This window comes from Pongo abelii, chromosome 8, assembly GCF_028885655.2.
Source record: "Pongo abelii isolate AG06213 chromosome 8, NHGRI_mPonAbe1-v2.0_pri, whole genome shotgun sequence".
NCBI lineage: Eukaryota > Metazoa > Chordata > Mammalia > Primates > Hominidae > Pongo > Pongo abelii.
Genome location: NC_071993.2, coordinates 28154695 through 28176056, shown reverse-complemented (window position 1 = coordinate 28176056; position 21362 = coordinate 28154695). Strand labels below are relative to the sequence as shown.

General features: G+C 39.0%; 1 long non-coding RNA gene across 4 annotated transcripts in view; it reads right to left on the bottom strand.

Annotated features, from left to right (window-relative positions):
* Nucleotides 1–9815: 9815 nt before the first annotated feature.
* LOC129048423 (uncharacterized) overlaps nt 9816–21362 on the bottom strand; it is a 68818-nt gene continuing 57271 nt past the window's right edge. For 3 of the 4 annotated variants that reach the window (XR_010141392.1, XR_010141394.1, XR_008510759.2), the window contains one exon: nt 19636–20146. This is a non-coding gene — a long non-coding RNA (uncharacterized LOC129048423). Of the gene's footprint in view, nt 10058–19635; nt 20147–21362 lie in introns of those variants that run through there. The other variant, XR_010141393.1, reaches the window with a different exon arrangement.

Below are 21362 nucleotides of genomic sequence, written 5' to 3'. Positions count from 1 at the left end.
AAAATCTTGAGCAATTATAGCATATCTATTTTTATATAAGAACTTTAAAATAATTTGTCTATTAAAAAATTACCCATTGAAATTTTTATTGACATTGCATCTTATGTGGTCTTCTTGTTTCAGAAACATAGTAGGTTTCTGCTTATTCACATCTTGTTTAAATGCCTTTAAAAAATATCTTATAAGTGCCTTCATTTGGGTTCTTACCCCACAATTAGGGTTATGTGGATAATATAAACAAATTGTGCCAGACAGTCAATCCTTATTACTCAAAGATTCTGTATTTGCAAATTCACCTGCTTGCTAAAATATATCTGTAACCTCAAATCAATACTCACTGCATTTTGCAGTCAATCAAGGACACGTGTAGAGTGGCAAAACATGTGAATCACCTGTTGGGCACATTCTCAGATGAGGCTGAACAAAGTGATGCTCTACCTTCTTGTTTCAGCTTTCATAACGTAAGCAAGTGTCCTTCTTGTGGTAGATTTAGTGCCATGTTTTTTGTACCTTTGTGCTTTTTGTTACTGATTTTGCTGTTAGATCAGCTTTGATCAGGCATAAGTTATAGGTATGAGTTAGCATGAATTCAATGTTAATGAATCAAAAATACGTATTAAATAAGGCGTCTCCAAACAGAAACCCACAGGAAATAAGGTTAGATATTTATCAGTTGACAAAAATATCCTTACAAGAAGCTTGCAGGGACCCCCTGGGAGCAATTGTTCAATAATTGCTAATTCAGCATTTGTAATGACTTATTAAAAAAGAGCTACTGCAAATAATGATAACCAGCTATATCTCCTTATCTGTTATCTTTATATCCGATTTTGATATTAAGAGTATGCTAGCTTCATAAAACTAATTAGTAAGCTTTGTGTCCTTTACTATGGTCTGGAATAGTTTAAATACATCAGTTTCTTTCTTTGGGCCAATCTATACTCATGGCTGAAAATTTCATTCCCTGTTCTATTTCCTACTCAATTATATTGAGCCATATTATCAGAGCTTCTTCAACAATAGTAAGATACTCCCATAACATGATTATATCAAATCTTTTATTATTTAAATTCAATAGAAAAAATTCCAATAATATAAAGTTGCTTCAAATTTGAACAAAGGCCAGGCGCAGTGGCTCATGCTTGTAATCCCAATACTTCGGGAGGCCATGGCGGGTGGATCACCTGAGGTCAGGAGTTCAAGACCTGCCTGGCCAACATGGTGAAACCCCATCTCTACTAAAAATACAAAAATTAGCCGGGCATGGTGGCGCACGCCTGTAATCCCAGCTACTCAGGAGACTGAGGCACTCAGTTGCCTGAACCCAGGAGTTGGATGCTGCAGTGAGCCGAGATTGTGCCACTGCACTCCAGCCTGGGTGACAAAGTGGGAGACCATTTCAAAAAACAAAATTGAACATAAAACCCTTCCTATTATACATTTCCTCCTGAGAAATTAAAATTTGAAGATTAAATCCCAGGGATTAGAATCCAAAATTCTTAAGTCCAAAAGCTTTTGCCCGTGTGAGTTAAAATCCAAAGAAATTAAAGTTTGATATTTATCCCCATCCCTAATATCTGACTGTTCAGTATCACTAGAAGGTCCTCAGTGCTTGGGTAACGTGAGGGTTGCTCAGCAGCTGTGGACGAGGCTGTCCTCTGGAAGGCTGTAGTCCATTCTGGGCCATAGGAATTGAATTAGTTTCTCATATGCCCTGCCTTTAAAAAGTCCGATATGTTCCTAGAAAAGCAAGAATATCAAAACATTGGCTCTCCCCGCTCTGCCTTTGGTAAGTAAGCCAATTTGCAGACCCTAAGTGCAATTATCCCAGATAAAATTATGTTCCCAGAACCCAGTGTTTACTGTTGCCAAAGTCCAAAGCAAAAACTCACTGGGGTCTGAAGGAAGGACAGAATGGTAGGACAGTTCACCAGGACACTGATTAGTCTATGTCAGCTGTCCTGAATCCACTTCCTGGGAATTTAAACTCCCTTGGAAGAAATCATCCATCAGGAAGTTAACTTTGGCCCATACGTGAACTTACCTAGGGGATAAAGCTACATATACATACTGTACTTCCTATCAGAAAGTAGCATTTTGAAAATGCTATGTTCTTACTAATATTTCTGCAATGGTGCAGCCTCAGGCACTGAGTCTTATTTGAGGAATCTTCATTTCCCATCCAGAATAGGAAATCATTTTAATTTCTCATTTTCCTTTCGGGCCTTGTGTTTCTGGCAACCAATGTTTCACTGAATGTGGCTCCATCCAGAACCCACTTAGCATTCTCGTGTGAACAAACACTCTGGTGCTGTGCTACAGTGGCCGTCCTATGGAAGCCTGTGAGACTTGCCAAGGGTGATTTCTCTTTCAATCCCCATGTTTATTTCAGCTGGAAGATCAAAGCTCCTCTTAATGATTATGAAGTTTGGGCTCCTAGAGCCATTGCAAAGGCCAATTCTTCTACCATGGACTGCTCCTCAATCCAATATGCTATGCAATTTGTGTCCTGGGTATCTAAAGCTATGTTACAATGATTGTGTGTGTAAAATGATCAGTCTAGTATAGAGCAGCCAGAAAAGACTCAGCCCACTCAGTTAAATCTAAGTTTCAGGTAAACAACCAATACTTTTTAGCATATTCCAAATATTGCATGAGATAGACTTGCCCTAAAAACTTGTTTTGTTTATCTGAAATTCAAATTTAATTGGACAGCTTGTATTTTTATTTGCTCAGTATGCCAACCCTAATCTAGAGCTAACTGGAAACTACATGGTGGGAATGACTCTTCAGCCTGAGAGCAAGCACTTCAGTTCAAAGCTGAGCCCTCTACACTTCCCTCCTTGGCCCTGGAAAGAGACATTTAGAGCAGCTGCTCTGGTCCTGCCTATCAGGGCCTGGCAGCCACATTAACCTAGAAACTCCCTAGTGCTCTGTAGAGTAGGCAGAGCTCAGATTCCTTGCAGCTTAAGAACCGTCAATATTGTTACACCTACCAGTGCCTGAGAAGGTCTAATCCCACCATTAAGTCTTTCCTGCTGGCTCCTGTTGTAGTGAGAATCAAAGTCATGCTCCAACAGCCTTTATTGTTGCCCTTCTTCTCACTGCAGCCTGTACACTTGCTGTACAGCTCAGGCACATCTGACCCACACACCCCATTTTACTAGGTAATCTCAGCCCTGAAAGACATTGTGCAGCTGCTTGTCTGGGTAAAAGTTGTTCCATCTGCGGATAAAACCAGTTTAAGCACAGTAACCTGCCACAGGGTAATGTTGGCTCTTGAAAACCGGAGCTTTAAACATCCCACCCTGTCTGTATTAACATTGACCTAACGGGACTTCCAGAGACGGCACTGAAAGGTGGGAGAGGAAAAAGTATCAATTCACAATAAAGGAAATAAAAGTGAAATAAGTTCAATACACATATGTAAAAGCGCTCAATTTCACTTATGTATTTTTTTCAAACTAAAAGGAGATGCAGTTTGGGGCCTGTATATTTGGTAAAAATTAAAAAGATTTCTAGCATCTGGTATTATCAAGGGCATAAAAAATTGGGTATTGTCATATAGTCTTGGTGAGTGTAAATTGGCCTGGCCTTGTTGAACAGTACAAAATTGCACAAAAGCGTTATGCTTATGATAAAGGAAAATGGAAACAACCTAGATGTCAATTAATAGAGATAAATAGGCAGAGCATGGTGGCTCACACCTGTAATCCCAGTCGAGACCAGGAGGATCACCTGAGGTCAAGAGTTCAAAACCAACCTAGCCAATGTGATGAAACCCCGTCTCTACTAAAAATACAAAAATTAGCTGGGCATGGTGGTGGGTGTCTGTAATCCCAGCTACTCGGGAGGCTGAGGCACGAGAATTGCTTGAACCTGGAAGGCAGAGATTTCAGTGAGCCAAGATCATGCCACTGCACTCTAACCTGGGCGATAGAGTGAGACTCTGTCTCAAAAAAAAAAAAAGACAAATAGAGGAGTGATGGCAGCAAGCAAGATGGCAGGATAGTTGGGCCCGCCATTGGGAACCCCCGACAGTAACAATATTTTGGCTGCTATCCATGGACAAAAGTGCCCTTGTGGGGGTTTTTGGATCCAGGTAGGAGGTTACAAAAGCTCAGTGAAGCCTGAGACTGAGGAGAGCCATTTTGAGAAGGCAGGCCAGCACCCAGGTGGCAGGATCACTGACCGTGGTCCTAGCATCTCTGTCCTCCTGTAGACTCAGGTACACCTCCAATTGGTCCTGCCACTGGCACCATCTGCCAAAGGACCCAGGACGGGCCATGCCTGCTCATGCCTGGAGTAATAGGCCCACTGACCTCAGTCCTGATTATAAGCCTTGAAGAGGCCCAAGACCAGGCTCCAGACCCTTTCAGCCACAGTTTGGAAGTTTCCCAATGCCTGCCTATTGGGAAACACACCTGTCCATACCCTAGGAGGTGGGCCCACACACCTTGGTCCAACTATAGATCCTAGAATAGTCTTGTAACTTGGCTTCAGCCTCTCTCAGCTATAGTCCAGGAACAGAATTCAGCCCCTCTCAGCCATAGTCCAGGAATACTCCTACCCACCAAAAGACCCAGTGGGAGATCCACACATCTGTGCCCCTAGAGGCAGGCCTGAAGAGCTCAGTCTCAGCTGTGACCCTGAAGCAGCCCTGTGACTTGGTCCCTCCAAGCTGTGGTCCAAGGTCAGTTCTGCCCACCCAGAGACCTACACAATGATCTAGGAGGAGCCACACTCACCTATGTACTTAGTAACAAGCCTACTATCAACCAACTACAGATCCTGAGGCAGACCCTTGTCCCAGTGCCAGCCCTACTGACCAAGGTCTTGGAAGTAGATCTATTCACCCAGATACCAGGCAGGATCCACATCTGCTTGAGCCACTGGTAACAAGCCTGACAACTGCAGAGCCCAGTAGTAGCTACATGACCTGGCTACAACCCCACTTGACTTCTTTTGTCAGATCCCAGGGGTGATGGCATCACTTGACTGTGCTCCTAGAGGAAATGCCATCAGCCCTGGGAGCCAACAAAAGAAGATCTTTACCTGTCAAAACCAGTCTATAAAGACTGAAAAATGTACTTGCTTCTTAAATGCACAGACACTAATGCAGAGCTACACAGATCATGAAGAATCAGGCTACCAAACCTGTTACTACCATAACACCACCAAAGGAAATTAATAAAGCTCCAATATCTCACACCAAAGAAAGGAGATCTACAAATTATCTGACAAAGAATTCAAAATAATCATCTTAGAGAAGCCCAATAATGCAAGAGAACACAGACAGACAACTAAACAAAATCAGAAAAACAAGGTATAAACAAAATGAGAAGTTCTCTAGAGAAATAGAAACCATTAAAAAATGAACCAAATAGATATCCTGGAGCTGAAGAATTCAATGACAGGACTGAAAATTTCAATAGCCTCAACAGGAAGCTTGATCATGCAGAAGAGAGAATCTAAGAACTCAAACACACGTCAGTTGAAATTAGAAAGCTGAGGGAACAAAAGAAAAGAAAAGACAAGAAAAAGAAAAATAGTGAGAAAAGCATATGAGACCTATGAGACACTATCAAATTGGTGAATATGCACATAATTAGAGTCCAAGAAGAGAGAGACAGAAATGGGCAGAAAGTTTATTTAAAGAAATAATGTCTGAAAATTTCCCAAATCTTGAGAGGGATATAGACATCCAGATTCCTGAAGTGCAAAAGTCCCAAAGCAAGATCAACTTGAATAAGATTATATTCAACACATTGTAAACAAATTGTCAAAAGTCAAAGATGAAGAAAAAATGTTTAAAGCGGCAAGAGAAAAGTGATTTGTCACATAGAAGGGAATGTCTATCAGGCTATAAGAAGGTTTCTTAGTAGAAACCTTGTAAGCCAGGGTGATATATTCAAAGTGCTGAAAGCACTTTGCGTTCATTATTATTCCAACCAAAAATAATATACCTGGCAAAGCTATTCTTCAGAAATGGAGAGATAAAGTCATTCCCAGACAAACAGAAGCTGAGAGAGTTCGTTGTCCAAGAACTGCCTTACAAGAAGTGCTAAAAAGAGCTCTTTAAGTTGAAAGAAAAGGACACTAAGTAACAATATGAAAACATATGAAAATGTAAAACTAACTGACAAAAGTAAATATATAGTCAAATTCAGAATACTCTAAAACTGTAATGGTGGCACATAAATCAGATTTAATTCTTGCATAAAAGTTAAAAGACAAAAGTACTAAAAATAGCTACAATGATTTGTTAATGGATACACAATACTTAAAAATGAAAAGTTTGACATCGATAGCCTATAATGTAGGAAGAGAGAGATATAAAAATGTAAAGCTTTTGTATGTGATTGAAGTTGTTTCATGCTTAAAATAGAATTTTATAACTATAAGATTTTATGTATGCCTTATAGTAACCACAAAGAAAAAAAACCTCTAGTAGATAAAAGAAAAAGAGAAAGGAAAGTATACCACTATAAAAAAATCAATAAATCACAAAGAAAGATAGCAAAAAAGTAAGAAAGAAACAAGAAAACTACAAAACAGTTAAAAAAAAACTAGCAAAATAGTAACAGTGTCTTTAGTTATTAATAATTAATTTAAATGTAAATGTATGAAATTCTCCAATCAAACAAAGAATAGCTAAATAAATTGTTTTCAATCCAACAATATGCCATCTGCAAGATATTCACTTTAGCTTTAAAGACATACATAGCCTGAAAGTGAAGGTATGAAAAAGAATATTCCATGCACATGCTAACCAAAAGAAAGCAAAATGACTATACTTACATCAGACAAAATAGAATTTCAGTCAAAATTTGTCACAGAAGTCCAAGAAGGCAACTATGTAATCACAAAGGGATCAATTCATCAAGAGGATATAACAATTATAAATATATACGGACCCAACATTAGAGCACCTAAATATAAAAAGCCAATATTTATAGAACTGAAGGGAGAAATAGACAGCAATACAAGGGGACTTTGACACATCACTTTCAAAGGGGAATTTGATATATCACTTTCAACAATGGATAGATCATCCAGACAGGAAATCAATAAGTGGGCTTGAATAACACTGTAGACCAAATGGACCAAACAGAAAAGTCTATCCAATAGCACCATAATACACACTCTCCTTGAGAACATTCTCAGGGCAGATTATATGTTAGGCTACAAAACCAGTCCTAATAAATTTAAGAAGATTGAAATCATATGAAATATCTTTTCCAACCACAGTGGTATGAAACAGAAGGAAAATTGGAAAATTAACAAGTATGTGGAAATTAAACAACATACTGCTGAACAAAGAATGGATCAAAGAAGAAATTCACAGAGATATCAAAAAAGTATCTTGAGACCAATGAAAATGGAAGCACAACATGCCAAAACTTATGGGATGCAGCAAAAACAGCTCTAAAAGGGAATTTTATTGTGATAAATGTCTGTATTAAGAAAAATGAAAGATCTCAAATAAAACTAACCAAAGAAAAAAGAGAGAGGAAACTTAAAATTAGAAATGAAAGGGGAGTCATGAAATACAGAAATACGATCATAAGAGATTATGATGAACAATCATATACCAACGAACTGAATAACGTAAATGAAATAGATGAATTCCTAGAAACATACAACCCACCAAGACTGAATGACAAAGAATAGAAAATTTAAACTGACTGATAATGAGAGAGGAGATTGAAGCAATAATCCAAAGCCTCCCAAAAAGTAAAGCCCTGAACCTGATAGCTTCACAGCTGAATTCCACCAAACATTTAAAGTAAAATCAATGTCAGTGCTTCTCAAATTTTTCCAAAAAATTGAAAAGGAGAGAATATTTCCAAATTTATTTTACAAAGCCAGCATTACCCTCATACCAAATCTAAATAAAGACACAACAAGAAAGCAAAATCACAGGCCAATATCCCCGATGAAGATAGATGCAAAAATCCTCAACAAAATACAGGTTGAGTATTCCTAATCCAAAATCTGAAATGCTCCAAAATCTGAAACATTTGGAGCACTGATGTCATGCTCAAAGGAAATGCTCATTGGAGAATTTCAAATTTGGAATATTTGGGTTAGGGATGCTCAACTGGTAATATAATGTAAATGTTCCAAAATCCTAAATCCAAAACACTTCTGGTCACAAGCATTTTGAATAAGGGGTAATCACCTTATACTAGCAAACCAAATACAACAGTACATTAATAGAATCATTCACCATAATCAAGTAGAATTTATCCCTGGTATGCAAGGATGGCTCAACATAGAGAAATCAATAAACATGATACATCAAATTAACATACATCAGACTTACATCAGACAAAATAGATCTTATGATCATCAATATAGATGCAGATAAAGTATTTGACAAAATTCAACTTTTCATAATAAAAATTCTCAATAAATTAGCTATAAGAAGGAATGTACCTGAACATAATGTAAGCTATATAGGACAAGCCTATAGCTAACACCATACGGTTCAACAGTGAAACTTTGAAAGCTTTTTTTCTACAATCAGGAGAAAGACTTCTAGACAGAAATCACTTCTGTTAACATAGTGTTGGAAGTCCTAGCCAGAGGAATTAGGCAAGAAAAAGAAATAAAAGGCATCCAAATTGGAAAGGAAAAAATTAAATTGTCTCTATTTGCAAATAACATAATCTTATATGTTAAAAGCTCTTTAAATCTTTAAGTGATTAAGATGCTTAAAGTCTTTAAGATTCCACCAGAGAACTGTTAGAACCAATAAATTCTATAAAGTTGCAGGGTACAAAATCAACATTAAAAAAATCAGTTGTTTTCCTATATGCTAATAATGAGCTATCCTAAAAAAGAAATTAAGTAAAGAATCCCACATATAAAAGCATCAAAAAATAAAATACTTAGGAATAAATTTAACCAATTTATTGTGTTAGAAAGATCTGTAACTGAACACTATAAAACATTAATGAGGGAAATTGAAGAAGACACAAATAAATAGAAAGATGTCCTATTTTACGGATTGAAATAGTTAATATTGCTGAAATACCCATACAGCCTAAAGAAATCAATGAAATCCCTATGAAAATTCCACTATCATTTTTCATAGAAATAGAAAAAACAATCCTAAAATGCTTATGGGACAACAAAAGGCCCAAACTCAACTTCCATGCTCCTCTATAGGGAGAGGTTGCTCCCCAACCCCAAGTCAGGTGAGGGTAGCTCTATGATGAAACACTGAAAGAGATCGGGCTGGCTGCTTCCCAGCTAAAAATTCTGAAGGCAGAAGGTGCCCTGGAGCTGTGTCCGTGGCATGTTGGGAACAGAGGCTGCAAGGTAGCAGTAGTCTAGTAGACTGCATTTATAGTCTGGGAAAGAAAGTATGAGTTCCATGAGCCAATGGATGCTACAGCAGGCAACTGAGCATTACACTAATTTTTTTATTTGTTTGTTTGTTTTTGTTTTTGTTTTTAGACAGGGTCTTGCTCTGTCTCCCAGGCTGGAGTTGAGTGACACAGTCAAGGCTCACTGCTGCCTCAACTTCCCAGAACCAAGCAATCCTCCCATCTCAGCCTCTCAAGTAGCTTGAGACTACAAGTGCACACCACTGTGCCCCGCTAATTTTTTGTTTGTTTGTTTGTTTGTAAGTGACAAGGTCTCACTGTGTTTCCCAGGCAGGTCTTGCACTCTTGGCCTCAAGTGATCATTCCACCTCAGCCTCCCAAAAAGCTAGGATAACAGGTGTAAGCCACCATGCCCAGACTGCTATGTTGAAAGGACTCCACCAAAGGGGCTTCCAATCTGGGTGAGGAGTATGCCCCCACCAAATGCCTCCAAGAGAGCTCACACTTGGAGGTCTACGGGACAGAGTAATTTGACACTGTGGCAAGAACTATCAACAGTACCCTGTAGGTGAAGAAATCTTTCCTGTTGTCCTTCCTCCCACCTCCTTGCCTCATCTCCACTTGGTAGAACATTGTGTGAGGTCAAAGTGGAGCATTAGTTAAAGCAGAGACCGTACCTCATTGATCCCGCTGCAGATTCCAGAACTGTGTCTTAGGCACTGAAAAGGAAGGAGGACAGAAGCCGTGAATTGGAGATGAGGCTGAAGTTTGCCTTATACTGAACTGGACTTTTATAACTTAATATTACTTCAGTCTGAAGATATAATTTTATATTGTTTTGTTTATTTTATTTTGTAATAATTTCAACTTTTATTTTAAATTCAGGGAGTGCATGTGCAGGTTTGTTATAGGGAGATATGGTGTGATGCTGAGGTTTGGGGTACTAATGTTCCCATCACCCAAGTAGTAAGCTTATAGGTAATTTTTCAACCTTTGACCCCATTTCTTCCTCCTCAATTTGGAGTTCCCAGTGTCTATTGTTGCCCTCTTTACATCCATTAGTACCCAATGTTCAGCTCCCATTTATAAGTGAGAATGTGCAGTATTTGGTTTTCTGTTCCTGCATTAATTCGCTTAGGATAATGACCTCCAACTGCATACATGTTGCTGCAAAGAACATGATTTTATTCTTTTTTATGGTTGCATAGTATTCCATAGTGTATATGTACCACATTTTCATTTTTTATATATATACTTTAAGTTCTGGGATACATGTGCAAAACGTGCAGGTTTGTTACATAGGTATACACATGCCATGGTAGTTTGCTGCACCCATCAACCTGTCATCTACCTTAGGTATTTCTCCTAATGCTATCCCTCCCCTAGTCTCCCACCCCCCAACCGCCCCTGGTGTGTGATATTCCCCTCCCTGTGTCCATGTGTTCTCATTGTTCAACTCCGACTTGTAAGTGAGAACGTACAGTGTTTGGTTTTCTATTCCTGTGTTAGTTTGCTGAGAATGATGGTTTCCAGCTTCATCCATCTCCCTGCAAAGGACATGAACTCATCCTTTCTTATGGCTGCGTAGTATTCCATGGTATATATGTGTCACATTTTCTTTATTCAGTCTATCATTGATGGGCATTTGTGTTGTTTCCAAGTCTTTGCTATTGTGAATAGTGCCGCAGTAAACATACGTGTGCACGTCTCTTTAAAGTAGAATGATTTATAATACTTTGGGTATATACCCAGTAATGGGATTGCTGGATCAAATGGTATTTCTGGTTCTAGATCCCTGAGGAATCGACACATTGTCTTCCACAATGGTTGAATTAATTTACACTCCCACCAACAGGGTAAAAGCATTCCTATTTCTCCACATCCTCTCCAGCATCTGTTGTTCCCTGACTTTTTAATGATCACCATTCTAACTGGTGTGAGATGGTATCTCATTGTGGTTTTGATTTGCATGTCTCTAATGACCAGTGATGATGAGCTTTTTTTCATGTTTGTTGGCCACGTAAATGTCTTCTTTTGAGAAGTGTCTGTTCATATCCTTGGCCCACTTTTTGATGGGGTTGTTTTTTCATGTAAATTTGTTTAAGTTCCTTGTAGATTCTGGATATTAGCCCTTTGTCAGATGGACAGATTGCAAAAATTTTCTCCCATTCTGTAGGCTGCCTGTTCACTCTGATGATAGTTCTTGTGCTGTGCAGAAGCTCTTTAGTTTAATTAGATCTCATTGGTCAATTTTGGCTTTTGTTGCCATTGCTTTTGGTGTTTTAGTTATGAAGTCTTTGCCCATGCCTATGTCCTGAATGGTATTGCCTAGGTTTTCTTCTGGGGTTTTTATGGTTTTAGGTCTTACATTTAAGTCTTTAATCAATCTTGAGTTAATTTTTGTATAAGGTGTAATGAAGGGATCCAGTTTCAGTTTTCTGCATATGACTAGCCAGTTTTCCCAACACCATTTATTAAATAGGGAATCGTTTCCCCATTTCTTGTTTTTGTCAGGTTAGTCAAAGATCAGATGATTGTAGATGTGTGGCATTATTTCTGAGGCCTCTGATCTGTTCCGTTGGTCTATATATCTGTTTTGATACCAGTACCGTGCTGTTTTGGTTACTGTAGCCTTGTCGTATTGTTTGAAGTCAGGTAGTGTGATGCCTCCAGCTTTGTTCTTTTTGCTTAAGATTGTCTTGGCTATACAGGCTCTTTTTTGGTTCCATATGAAATTTAAAGTAGTTTTTTCTAATTCTGTGAAGAAAATCAATGGTAGCTTGATTGGGATAGCATTGAATCTATAAATTACTTTGAGCAGTATGGCCATTTTTATGATATTGATTCTTCCTATCCATGAGTGTGGAATGTTTTTCCATTTGTGTGTGTCCTCTCTTGTTTCCTTGAACAGTGGTTCATAGATCTCCTTGAAGAGGCCCTTTACATCCATTTTAAGTTGTATTCCTAGGTATTTTATTCTCTTCATAGCAATTGTGCATGGGAGTTGACTCATGATTTGGCTCTCTGTTTATCTGTTTTTGGTGTATATGAATGCTTGTGATTTTTGCACATTAATTTTATATCCTGAGACTTTGCTGAAGTTGCTTATCAGCTTAAGGAGATTTTGGGCTGAGATGATGGGGTTTTCTAAATATACAATCATGTCATCTGCAAACAGAGACAATTTAACTTCCCGTCTTCCTGTTTGAATACGCTTTATTTCTTTCTCTTGCCTGATTTCCCTGGCCAGAACTTCCAATGGTCTGTTGAATAGGAGTGGTGAGAGAGGACATTCTTGTCTTGTGCTGGTTTTCAAAGGGAACGCTTTCAGCTTTTGCCCATACAGTATGATATTGGCTGTGGGTTTGTCATAAATAGCTCTTATTATTTTAAGATACATTCCATCAATACCTAGTTTATGGAGAGTTTTTAGCATGAAGGGGTGTTGCATTTTATCAAAGACTTTTTCTGCATCTATTGAGATAATCATGTGGTTTTTGTCATTGGTTCTGTTTATGTGATGGATTACGTTTATAGATTTGTGTATGTTGAACCAGACTTGCATCCCAGGTATGAAGCCAACTTGATCGTGGTGGATAAGCTTTTTGATGTGTTGCAGGATTTGATTTGCCAGTATTTTATTGAGGATTTTCACATCAATGTTCATCAGGGATATTGGCCTGAAATTTTTTTTTATTGTGTCTCTGCCAGGTTTTAGTATCAGGATGATGCTGGCCTCATAAAATGAGTTAGGAAGGATTCCCTCTTTTTCTATTGTTTGGAATAGTTTCAGAAGGAATGGTACCAGCTCCTCCTCTTACCTCTGGTAAAATCAGTCTGGTCCTGGGCTTTTTTTGGTTGGTAGGCTATTAATTACTGCTTCAATTTCAGAACTTGTTATGCATCTATTCATGGATGCAACTTCTTCCTGGTTTAGTCTTGGGAGGGTGTATGTGTCCAGGAATTTATCCATTTCTTCTAGATTTTCTAGTTTATTTGCATAGAGGTGTTTACAGTATTCTCTGATGGTAGCTTGTATTTCTGTGGGATCAGTAGTGATATCCCCTTATCATTTTTTATTACGTCTATTTGATTCTTCTCTCTTTTCTTCTTTATTAGTCTGGCAGTCTATCTATTTTGTTAATCTTTTCAAAAAAACCAGCTCCTGGATTCATTGATTTTTTTGAAGGGTTTTTCGTGTCTCTATCTCCTTCAGTTCTGCTCTGATCTTAGCTATTTCTTGTTTTCTGCTAGCTTTTGAATTTGTTTGCTCTTGCTTCTCTAGTTCTTTTAATTGTGATGTTAAGGTGTCAATTTTAGATCTCTCCTGCTTTCACCTGTGGGCATTTAGTGCTATAAATTTCCCTCTAAACACTGCTTTAGCTGTGTCCCAGAGATTCTGGTACATTGTGTCTGTTCTCATTGGTTTCAAAGAACTTATTTATTTATGCCTAAATTTTGTTACTTAACCAGTAGTCATTCAGGAGCAGGTTGTTCAGTTTCCATGTAGTTGTGCGGTTTTGAGTGAGTTTCTTAATCCTGAGTTCTAATTTGATTGCACTATGGTCTGAGAGACTGTTTGTTATGATTTCCATTATTTTACATTTGCTGAGGAGTGTTTTACTTCCAATTATGTGGTAAATTTTAGAATAATTTGTGATGTGGTGCTGAGAACAATGTATATTCTGTTGATCTGGGGTGGAGAGTTCTGTAGATATCTATTAGGTCCACTTGGTCCAGAGCTGAGTTCAAGTCCTGAATATCTTTATTAATTTTCTGTCTCATTGATCTGTCTAATACTGACAGTGGGGTGTTAAAGTCTCCAGCTATTATTGTGTGGGAGTCTAAGTCTCTTTGTAGGTCTCTCAGGACTTGCTTTATGAATCTGGCTGCTCCTGTCTTGGGTGCATATATATTTAGGAGAGTTAGTTCTTCTTGTTGCATTGATCCCTTTACCATTATGTAATGCCCTTCTTGGTCTCTTTTGTCTTTGTTCGTTTAAAGTCTGTTTTATCAGAGACTAGGATTGCAAACCCTGCTTTTTTTTCCATTTGTTTGGTAAATATTCCTCCATCACTTTATTTTGAGCCTATGTGTGTCTTTGCACATGAGAAGGGTCTCCTGAATACAGCACACTGATGGGGTTTTGACTCTTTATCCAATTTGCCAGTCTGTGTCTTTTAATTGGGGCATTTAGCCCATTTACATTTAAGGTTAGTATTGTTATGTGTGAATTTGATCCTGTCATTGTGATGCTAGCTGGTTATTTTGCCTGTTAGGTGATGTAGTTTCTTCACAGTGTTGATGGTCTTTACAATTTGTTATGTTTTTACAGTGGCTGGTACTGGTTTTTCCTTTCCATGTTTAGTGCTTCCTTCAGGAGCTCTTTTAGGGCAGGCCTTTTGGTGACAAAATCTCTCAGAATTTGCTTGTCTGTAAAGGATTTTATTTCTCCTTCACTTATGAAGCTTAGTTTGGCTGGATATGAAATTCTGGGTTGAAAGTTCTTTTCTTTAAGAATGTTGAATATTGACCCCCCACTCTCTTCTGGCTTGTAGGATTTCTGCAGAGAGATGTGCTGTTAGTCTGATGGTCTTCACTTTGTGGGTAACCCGACCTTTCTCTCTGGCTCCCCTTAACAATTTTTCCTTAATTTCAACCTTGGTGAATCTGGCAATTATGTGTCTTGGGATTGCTCTTCTCGATGAGTACCTTTGTGGTGTTCTCTGTATTTCCTGAATTTGAATGTTGGCCTGTCTTGCTAGGTTGGGGAAGTTCTCCTGGATAATATCCTGAAGAGTGTTTTCCAACTTGGTTCCATTCTCCCCATCGCTTTCAGGTACACCAATAAAATATAGGTTTGGTCTTTTCACATAGTCCCATATTTCTTGGAGGTTTTGTTCATTCCTTTTCATTTTTTTATCTAATCTTGTCTTCCCACTTTATTTCATTAAGTTGATCTTCAATCTCTGATCTCCTTTCTTCTGCTTGATTGATTTGGCTATTGATACTTGTGTATGCTTCACGAAGTTCTCGTGCTGTATTTTTCAGCTCCATCAGGTCATTTGTGCTCTTCTCTAAACTGGTTATTCTAGTTAGCAATTCCTCTAACCTTTTTTCAAGGTTCTTAGCTTCCTTGCATTGGGTTAGAACATGCTCCTTTAGCTCAGAGGAGTTTGTTATTACCCACCTTCTGAAGCAGTTTGTCAAACTCATTCTCCATCCAGTTTTGTTCCCTTGCTAGTGAGGAGATGTGATCCTTTGGAGGAGAAGAGACATTCTAGTTTTTGGAATTTTCATCCTTTTTGTGCTGGTTTTTCCTCATCATCTTGGATTTATCTACCTTTGTTCTTTCATGTTGGTGATCTTCAGATGGGGTTTTTGTGTGGACGTCCTTTTTGTTGATGTTGATGCTACTCCTTTCTGTTTGTTAGTTTTCCTAACAGTCAGGGACCTCTGCTGTAGGTCTGCTGGAATTTGCTGGAGGTCCACTCCAGACACTGTTTGCCTGGGTATCACCAGCCGAGGCTTCAGAACAGCAAAGACTGCTGCCTGTTCCTCCCTCTGGAAGCTTTGTCCCAGAGGGGCACGTGCCAGAAGCCAGCTCTCCTGTATGAGGTGTCTGTTGACCCCTGCTGGAGGGTGTCTCCCAGTCAGGAGGCATGGAGGTCAGGGCCTCACTTAAGGAGGCAGTCTGTCCCTTAGCAGAGCTTAAGCACTGTGCTAGGAGATCCACTGCTCTCATCAGAGCTGGAAGGCAGGAATGTTTAAGTCTGCTGAAGCTGCACCCACAGCCCCTCCCTCCCCCAGGTGCTCTGCCCCAGGGAGATGAAAGTTTTATCTATAAGGCCCTGACAAGGGCTGCTGCCTTTCTTTCAGAGATGCCCTGCCCAGAGAGGAGGAATCTAGAGAGGCAGTCTTGCTACAGTGACTTTGCTGACCTGCAGTGGGCTCTGCCCATTTCAAACTTCCTGGTGCCTTTGTTTATACTGTGAGGTGAAAAACCACCTACTCAAGCCTCAGTAATGGTGGATGCTCTTACCCCATCAAGCTCAAGCATCCCAGGTCAACTTCAGACTGCTGTGCTGGCAGTGAGAATTTCAAGCCAGTGGACCTTAGCTTGCTGGGCTCCATGGGGGTGAGATCCACTAAGCTAGACCACTTGGCTCCCTGGCTTCAGCCCTCTTTCCAGGGGAGTGAACAGTTCTGTCTCACTGGCATTCCGGCATCACTGGGGTATAAAAAAAAAAACTCCTGCAGCTAGCTCGGTGTCTGCCCAAACAGCCGCCCAGTTTTGTGCTTTAAACCCAGGGCCCTGGTGGTATAGGCACCCAAGGGAATCTCCTGGTCTGTGGGTTGCAAAGACCATGGGAAAAGTGTAGTATCTGGGCTGGAATGCATTGTTCCTCACAGCACAGTCCCTCACGGCTTCCCTTGGCTAGGAGAGGGAGTTCCCCAACGCCTTGTGCTTTCCAGATGAAGTGATGCCCCACCCTCCTTTGGCTCACCCTCCATGGACTGCCCCCACTGTCTAACCAGTCCCAATGAGATGAGCTGGGTACCTCAGTTGGAAATGCAGACATCACCTTCTGCATTGATCTTGCTGGTAGCTGCAGACTGGAGCTGTTCCTATTCGGCCATCTTTGTACCACATTTTCTTTATCCAATCCACCACTGAAGGGCACCTAGGTTGATTGTGACTAGTGCTGCAATGAACATTTGAGTGCCAGTGTCTTTTTGGTAGATTTCTTTTCCTTTGGGTGTGTATCCAGTAACGGCATTGTAAGAGCAAATGGTAGTTCTGTTTTGAGTTCTTTGAGAAATCTCCAAACTGCTCTTCACAGTGGCTGGACTAATTTACATTTATTAATTTACATTTCTGCCCACAGGGACTGGACTTTTAAAATCTGAAAATGTGACCCTTCTCATGGCCAAAAGCGAGCCAAAGATTGTGGAATCTGCCAGGGATGTCATCAATGAGCAGGGAGAGAGGGACTAGAAAGAGCTTGCTTAAAGGCACTGGTCAACAAAAAAAAATTATGCTGTTTCCTGATTTACCCAACTCTGTTTAACCCATTAAATAAGTCAGTTACACGGGATATATTTCTCATTAGTTTTTTGTTTTGTTTTGTTTTACTTTGTAAGACTGCTTACAATAGAGAACCCAACTATTTATCATAGTAACACTATGAACTAAGATGTGGTGATTTGCAATAAAACTTGCAGCTCACAAACATGACACATGATACCCTTGCCTCACATTCATAGCCCCAACAACCATTAATACATGTTAAAAGTTTGCTTTCATTCTATTCCTTAATTTCTATACCTTTCGTTTTCCTGATAGAGGCATCCAGAATTTGTAACCACAATTGACACTGATTTATTTATGGCTTGCTTTGAGCTGGATGATTTGGGGAGGCCTGAAGATCTTTAGGGCAACAGAAATGCATGATTGCAAACTTCAGTGCTAGCCAAAGCTTTAAGAGTCTCAAAATTTTTTATCAACATATATCATTGTCAAAAATATATAAAAACAGTATTTAAAACTCATGAATAGATTATCCCCTCTGAGTTTACATTAACTTCCCCTTCTAGTATAGAGTTATACCTTAGCTCTCTTAAAAATTTTCTTCAAGTTTACTTTTTATGTTCAATACATGATATTACTTCACCATTCACCCAAGTAGATGCCATTTGCTCAAGGTGACATATTTGTCCTCTTTGGTGCCACACTCAGATCATCTAAAAGCATCACTGCTTCCCCAGAGAGATGCTTTTATTCACCAAGTAATTCTTTGCAGTTATTAAGAGCAAGTCTGAACATTGGGAATAAATAGCAGACAAGACAGTCTCTACCTTTATGGAACATTCATTATAGTGGGGATAGTTAGTCAGTATAAAACTTGACAAATAAATTGGGACATTTATTAGTAAAGGTTCTCCAGAGGAAAGAGAACCAATTGTGTGGGGCAGGGCAGCAGGGCAGGTAAAGATATTTATTATAAGGAATTGGCTCATGCAATTATGGAGGCTGACAAAATCCAAAATCTGCAGAATTGACATCCCAGTTTGAGTGCAAAGGCCAGCAGGCTGTTGCAGAACCAGTCAGAAGGCCACCAGGCAGAAGAATTATCTCTTGCCCAGGGAGGTTAGCTTTTTGTTGTATTCAGGCCTTCAACTGATTGAATAAGGCCCACTCACATTATGGAGGGCCATCTGCTTTACTCAGTCTACCAATTTAAGTGTTCATCTCAGCCAGGCACCATGGCTCATGCCTGTAATCCCGGCACTTTGGGAGGCCAAGGCAGGTGGATCACTTGAGGCCAGGATGTTGAGACCAGCCTGGCCAACATGGCGAAACCCTGTCTCTACTAAAAATGCAAAAAATTAGCTGACGCATGGTGGCATATGTCTGTAGTCACAGCTACTCGGGAGGCTGAAGCAGGAGAATTGCTTGAACCCAGGAGGCGGGGATTGCAGTGACCCGAGATCATGCTACTGCACTCCAGCCCGGGTGACAGAGCAAGATCCTGTCTTGAAAATAATAAAAATAAAAATAAATGTTAATCTCATCTAAAAACACTCTCACAGCAACAGCCAAAATAGTGTTTGACCAAATATCTGGTCACCCCATGGCCCAGTCAAGTTAAAACACAAGATTAACCATCACAGGAGATCAAAAACAAGCAAGTTGAAAATAAAGAAGATGTTTTATGACTGTTAGGCTCAGAGGAAATAAACTCAACGATTTTAATCTCATGGTGGTATGAGAGAAAATGAATGGGAAGGGAAGTGGCCAATTTTAGGCATGTATTTAAGTTACAGTAGTGTCCCAAACTTTAAATACCTCAGTATTCAAATGTCATATTGTGGCTGATTACTTACATCAGGTCTTATTTATTTGGTGCCATGCATATAACATCTGTTAAAATGTTTTTTTGGAGTCAGTGGAGTTGCCTTCTTAAGGCCCCAGGGTTTTATGTCCTTATTTCACTCATATTACTCGTAGCAATTCCGTGCCTGATGGATTCAGGATGCTAGCGGCCATGCCAGCCTCACTCCAGGTTCAGATGCCTTCTTTGATTGTAATGGATTTAATTCAAGCCCACCATAAAATAAAATGTTCACGGTCAGTGTACATAAGGATGCCATAAGAGAAATATTTACACATTTAAACTAACATACAGAATCACTTTACAACCCTCATGTTTAATACAAAAATAACATCATTACATAGAATAAACAGGACTGAATCATTTTCCAAATTCTGGGCCTCCATAAATAGTAGTATGCATTCTTGGCTCAATGTTATAATCTTTGTTGGTAACTTTATGCCATCTAATAAAAGGCGTATTATTAAAAGGCTTTGGGCATGACCCATAACTCATGATATGTCTTGAATACATATCATCATTATTGAGCATGGCAAATCTTTACATTCTTTTCACACTCCCTCCCTTCCCCCTTTTTACACCTGCACTGTTCAGAAGGCCCACTGAAGTCAAGAGACTTATTTTCTGGCTTTCTCTTTTTTTAAGAAAAAGTTTATTAGATAATAAAATCACACTAAAGAATATTTACAGCGTATGTAAAAGATATAGCTACAATAATATAAATGACCATGTATGTTAGTTTTCTATTGCTGTGTAACACATTACCACAAACTTAGCTACTTAAAACAACATCCATTTATTAGCTCACAGTTTTGTAGATCAAAATTTCAGCATGGTGGGGCAGGGATCCTTCTCCAGGTATCACAAGGTGGACATCAAGGTGTCAGCTGGGCTGAATTCCCATCAGAGGCTCTGGGGAAGAATCAGCTTTCAGATTCACTTTTGTTGACAGAATTCAGTTCTTTGCAGTTTAGGAGTTAAGTCCTCATTTCCTTGATGTGTGGTCCCCTCCAACTTCAAGCTAGCAACCGTACATCAAGTCCATCTTATGCTTTACATCTCTGACTTCCTAGTCTGCAACTAGTTGGAGAAAATGCTCTGCTTTTAAAGACTTCAGATAATCAGGTTTGGCCCACCCAGATAACCTCATTTTTTATTAACTCACAATCAACTGATTAGTAGCCTTAATTACATTTGCAAAATCCCTTCAGCAATATTCCATGATATAATCACAGACATAGCGCCAGGGAGCAGAAATCATTGGGGCCATCTTAGAATTCTTCTTACCACACTTTGAATCCAACATCCAAGGAAAAAGATGGAAACATAATTAAAACTATAAAACCTTTAGAAGAAAGCATAGGGGAAAATGTATGTGGCCTTAAGTTAGACAAAGTTGTCTTCAATAAGATACCAAAAAGCACAATCCATATTAGTATAAATTGATAAATTGGGCTTTATCAAAATTTAAAACTTCTGCTCTTCAAAATACACTATTGAGAGCATAAAGATGGGTGTTAACATGTGACATGAAATAAGAAAAAAGAGTATAAAAAGGCTACAGACTTGCAAATCATATCTGATAAAGGACTTGTACCTAAAATACACAAAGACCTGTCAAACTTCAAAAATAAAATATCTCCATGGAAAAAAACTCATAAAATTTCAACAGACATTTCACCAAAGAAGATAAGCTGATGGCAAATAGCCACGTGAAAAGATGCTTACTGTCATTGGTTATTAGGGAAACGCAAATTAAAACTACAATGGGATACCATTACTCATCTACTAAAATGGCTAAATTAAAAGGGTGAATGGGTAAAGAAACTTTGCTATGTTCACACAATGGAATACCACCCACCAATAAAAAGGAATGGCCTATTGATACATGCAAAAATAATTATTTTGTTAAATCTCAAAATAACTATTCTGAGTTAAAGAAGCCAGACCAAAAAAAGTATGTATTATTTCATTTATATAAAATTCTAGACAATGCAAACTAATCTATGTGAACAAGAAACATGGCAGTGGTTGCCTGGGGTGATAGGGAGGATCAGAAGGGAGGGATTAGAATGGAGCAGGAAAAACCTTTTGGGGATTATGGCTATGTTCTTTATCTTGATGGTAA